The sequence below is a fragment of the Nannospalax galili genome, unplaced genomic scaffold (assembly GCF_000622305.1).
Source record: "Nannospalax galili isolate Female #2095 unplaced genomic scaffold, S.galili_v1.0 scaffold1007, whole genome shotgun sequence".
Taxonomy (NCBI): Eukaryota; Metazoa; Chordata; class Mammalia; order Rodentia; family Spalacidae; genus Nannospalax; species Nannospalax galili.
In genome coordinates, this window is record NW_008355473.1 from 91,845 (window position 1) to 97,267 (window position 5,423).

Sequence of the window (5,423 nt, forward strand, 5' to 3'; positions counted from 1 at the left end):
TTCCTTCCTTCCTTCCTTCCTTCCTTCCTTCAGGCAAAGAATTTTATTAACCTTTTTCAAACTTTATTCCCAGGCTTCTTCAGCTTCATTTGCAAAGAACGAATTGTGTATAAGTAAAAACTGGAAAGAGCTGCAGTGTCCAGGGAGCTGGGGCTTAAAAATATTAGAGATCTAGATTTTATCAGATCCATAAACAAAAGAGTTTTAAAAATCAGTCATAAAAGATCAGCTCCTAGTAACTTCTTCAAGTTTTATCTTCTTCAGAAGCTGACTCAATTCAGTTTGCCTCATTCTTAGAAGCCTTATCAAAATTCTCCACAAGATCTAGAACTTCATCATCATCATCCTCTCTAGTAGTAAGGGGTGCTTTCCATCCACAGATTGTTTGGCCAGAGCGTCAGCCAGTCTCCTTAATGATTGAATGTGTGAATTGTAGGAGAGCCTTAAAGTGGCCAACTGGTCCTAAATTGGCATCCTGGCCTTGCTCAAGCCTTATCAACTGGTCATTCCCTGGACTGAGAGAGACTGTTTATGGAGCCCACCTGTCTCCTTTAGGACCATAGATAACTGTCTGAAAAAATAATCTTAGGAAGAAGACCCGCAGTCACCAGGACACCAGACCCTGGCACTGAGTTAACTCCTGCAGCTACAGCTGTGTCTGGGGGCTTTCTTATAAAAACCTCAAGGTCTCTTCCCTGGGTTGCAGATGCTTAGTTCCTCGGCAGCCTCTGCCCCTCACTGTGACTTCTAATAAAGACGACATAGTCCTTGCCTGTCACACGTCTGCTCTGGTTCTTATTTCTTTACATTAAATGCCTTCCTTTTCTGCTCTCTGAAATCTAGCACTTAAGATAGTCAGAATGTCTGCACCAAGCTGGTTTATGTTGCTGGGATATATTTCTGTTAACTGCTTTGTCTCAGCATGGCCTGTAATGGTGAAAGCATTTGATGCCATAGCCGCCTGAACTTTAGAGTTGTTAAAGTGGACCACTGTTCATTGGTTTGTAAATATATTCACCTCTTCAATATCAGAGATATTGTTTACCCCTAACTTCTTTATTGTCTGCTGTAGCTGTTCTATGAACCACCTCTTTTTTCTACAAGCAGTTCCTTTGCCACCAGTGCACACTTCTGCCTGCCTTTGGCGAGTTTTTTCTGGTTCATGATAGTTTCTTTCATCTTGTTGGAGAGGAAATGGAGCCCTGCGGAGGAGTAGGGTTCTAACTCGGGGGGCCTCGGGCAGACCAGCTGAGATTAGGTACACACATGCGGGACCACAAGATGGAAGCTAGAGACCTTTGTTGTTTCTTTTTCTTAAATATTTTATTATTTTTTATTTTATGTATATGAGTGTATTTCCTGCATGTATGTGAGTGCACCCATGTCATGCAATGCCACGGAGGTCAGAAGAGGGCTTTGGATTCCCCTGGAACTGGAGTTAAGGACTGTTTGTAGCCGCCATGTGGGTGCTGGGAATCAAACACGGGTCCTCTGCCAAAGCAGTCAATGCTCTTAACCGCTGACCTATCTATCGTTCCAGGCCCCTTCATTTTCTCTCCTCGTTTTCTTGCTGTCCTGGGGATTGAACCCAGAGCCTTATAGATGTTAGGCAAGCATTCTACCATTGAACCAACCCTTAGCCCTGCTTCCTGTTTCTTCCTTGGCATTTATTACCACTATTCTATGTGCTGTGCTCATTTATCTTGTGTTTATTATCTTTCATTCCTTTTCCAAAGTGAGTCTGTGTCAGCAAGTATTTTGCTGCCTCGTGTACAGTGTGTCTGGAAAAGTACAGAGTACGATGCTCAGTTTTTAAAATTAAGTTTTTATTAGCATATATAGTAATGGATTTCATTATGACATTTTCATGCATGTATGCAATGCATTTTGACCATATTCACCCCATTAGCTTCTCTTAGCCCCGCCTGCTTGTCCCTTTCCTTTCCCCAGCTGGTCACCTTCTAGTTTTGTGTCTTTTTTTCTTTTGGTAACCCAATGAGTTTGATTAGGGTTACTAACATGACCATGGTGAGGGCTTATTTACAGGAGTGTGGGTGACTTACCAGTGGCTACACCACTGAGGAAAATGTCTTTCCTGGGGCTAGAGAGATGGCTCAGTGGTTAAGAGCACTGGCTGCTCTTGCAGAGGACCTGGGTTTGGTTCCCAGCACCTATGTGGTGGCTAACAACCATCCATAACTCCAGTTCCAAGGGATCTGACACCCTCTTCTGACCTTCGTGGGCATTGCATGACATGGGTGTGTTTACACACATGCAGGCAGTACACGCATACACATACAATAAAAATAATGAATAAAACATTTAAAATTTTTTAAAATTATTTTTATTGTATGTGTATGCGTGTATTGCCTGCATATAGGTAAGTGCACCCATGTCGTGCACAACCAGTGTTCTTAACCGCTGAGCCATTGCTCCAGTCCCTGAATAAAACATTTTTTAAAAGAAAAATGTCTTTCCCTTTTCTAGCACTAATTAACTGCCTAAGATTCTTGGGGGGGGGGGCACGGGGTTCACCAGGCATTAGAGGCATGTCATAACACCTGGCTCCCATAGTTTTCTTTTTTAAACCTAAATTATTATTACTTTATTATTTATTTATTTATTTATCGTATGTGTATGTGTGTGTGTGTGTGTGTGGAGGGTGTGTGTGTGCACTTGTGCACATGGGACTTGCATAGAGATCAAAGAACAACCTGCAGGAGTCTGTTCTTTTCTTCTGCTATGTGGAGCCCACTGATCAAACTCAGGTCATCAGGCTTGGTGGCAAGTGCCTTTACCCACTGAGCCACCTCACAGTCCCCGTTTCATTTTCAGTCCTTTTGCAACAAGTGTGAGCATACATATCTGCATATTAATTTGCTTTATGTCTTTCTATAAGTACATACAGCCAAGTGTGGTGGTACATACCTATAATTAGTACTCAGAGGCAGAAGCAGGAGGATTGAGAATTTGAGGCCAGCCTGGTTGCATCATAAGACCGTCTCAAAAAAAAAAAATACACAGTGGTACAGCAACGTAAATGTTTTCTGTCCACAGCTAACCCGCAGCACCATCCTGTATGAATGAGCCACATTTACTCGCCCATCTCTCTGTTGACAGGCATGTAGCTTGCATCCCCGTATTATCTCCCTTCAAAATGCTGCAGGAAACATCTCAATTCACATCGCTATTGTGGGTTCACTTATCCCTAGAAGGAAGATCACTAGATTGTAGGGAAAATTACTCTCCAAAGATCCTATCCCAATTTACACTCCCTCTGGAAATTTCTGAGTGTCCTCTCTTCTCCACTAAAGCCTCCAATATTTCTATATTTAGACTGTGAAACCTTTGCCCATCTGACAAGTGTGACGAAGTCCAAGGGTATCTCATCAGGTATTGTTTACATGTCTCCTCCCAGCTTCATCAGTCATCAATACTTAGCTAGTTATGGTCCAATCTTGTTTCCATACATTAATTGCACATGTCTCATTAGCCTTTCACACTATAGCGAGAGAAACAGAGAGAGAGAGAGACAGAGAGACAGAGACAGACAGAGACAGAGAGACAGAGACAGAGAAACAGAGAGAATAGTAAGGACTATAACTAGATTCTCATCCTGTCAATGCTGTTTGTTATAGAGCTCTGGCAAGTTTCCTTATCTCTATTATAAAATGGCATGTAATACAGGCATGTAATGCAGCAATAAGATGGCAGCTATTACCTAAATTTCGTGTGTTGAGTGGAAGGGGAAGGCAGCTTGATAAGGAGTCAGACATGTCTTGGGTTCACCGGGCACTTTGGGAAGGCAGGTCCTCTATCCAGACAGCAGTGTGCCACCTATAAAAGATTGGTGGGAAGAAGTGAGAAGAGTTGGGTAGCAAGGTCCAGAGAGGCGGGCAGCTGTGAGCACACAGAGGACAAACTCTTTTCTCACACATCTGTCCATGACTAATCTTGGAGCACAAATCATAGAAGCCCAACCCAAACATCTGGCATTAGGCTCTGAAGACAGGGGACTGGCTGAGGGGGAACAGGAATGGCCCCCTTCCCTATGCAGTCCCTCCACAAACTCTGTGCTCCTCCCTGCCCAGGCTGTTGTGATGCCTTCCTCTCACTGAGTTTGGTCATTTGGAAGATGTTCTGTAGATTTTGATAAACTCTAAGTTTCTTTCATATTTTTTATTTTGGGGCAGTACTGGGGTTTGAACCTAGGGCCTTACAAATGTTAGTCAAGGACTGTACCACTGAGATACAATCTCAGCTCTTTGTATGTATACATGGTGTGTGTGTGTGTGTGTGTGTGTGTGTGGTGATGGGTATATACGAGTGTGTGCACAGAGGCCAGGGGAGGACAATATGTGTCCTGCTCTGTCACTTGCCAATGAAATCCTTGAGACAGGATTTCTCACTAAACCTGGAGTTAGGCTGACAGCCAGAAAGCCTCAAGGGTGCTCTTAGCCTCCTACAGCACTGGGGTTACAGGTATGTGTGTGACTCCTCTTGACTTTTTACATGGGTGCTGAAGATTTGAACTCAGATCCCCATGCTTGAGCAGCAAGTGCTTTTACCCGTTGAGCCATCCCCCACGTCCCCCCACAGCCCTTTTAAATTTTTGCTTAGAGAAAGGGTCTTACCAAATTGCTCAGGTTGACCTGGAACTCTCAATCCTCCTGTCTTAGTCTTATGAGTAGTTGGTATTATAGCTGTGCGCCACTACTGGCCACATTTTCTTTATTTAATTAATTAATTTATTTTGGTCTTTTTTGAGACAGGGTCTCCCAGTAGCCACAGCTGGCCTGGAACTCACTATGTCGACCAGGCTGGCCTTGAACTCACAGAGATCTGCCTGCCTCTGCCTCCCCAGTGCTGGGATTAAAGGTGTGTACCACCATGCCCAGCTATTTTTAAGTAGCACCTTAAACATATATTAAGAACTCCTGATCTTGGCAACTTACACAGATAAACACTAAATGAAAATACAACTTACCTACAATTCACAGCACCATTCAATTCCCCTGGAACTGGAGCTACAGTCAGTTGACAGCCACCATGTGGATGCTGGGAATCAAACCCTGGTCCTCTGTAAGAGCAGCCAGTGCTCTTAACTGCTGAGTCATCGCTCCAGCCCCAAGATCTTTGTTTTAAAGTAGGCAGAAGAGACTTTTCTGAAAATGGAGAATTTTTTTTTAATTAAAAAAAATTGTTATTTTTTTATTTTATGTGTATGAGTGTATTGTCTGTATATATGTGAGGGGACCTGTGTCATACAATGCCCTAGAGGTCAGAAGAGGGCTTTGGATTCCTCTGGAACTGGAATTAAGGACAGTTCGTAGCCGCTCATGTGGGTCCTGGGAATTGAACCTGGGTCCTCTGCAAGAGCAGTCAGTGCTCTTAACCACTGAGCCATCTCTCTAGCCCCTGGA

General features: G+C 43.5%; 1 protein-coding gene and 1 pseudogene across 1 annotated transcript in view; both read right to left on the reverse strand.

The window, feature by feature from the left end:
* The window catches only part of Mt4 (metallothionein 4), a 24,607-nt gene that overhangs the window by 8,173 nt on the left and 11,011 nt on the right, over positions 1 to 5,423 (reverse strand). The window contains exon 2 of the mRNA XM_008852744.1: positions 3,722 to 3,837. The gene's annotated coding sequence lies outside the window, so the exon portion shown is untranslated. The remainder of the gene's footprint in view (positions 1 to 3,721; positions 3,838 to 5,423) is intronic.
* On the reverse strand, positions 278 to 1,179 carry LOC103749852 (annotated as a pseudogene).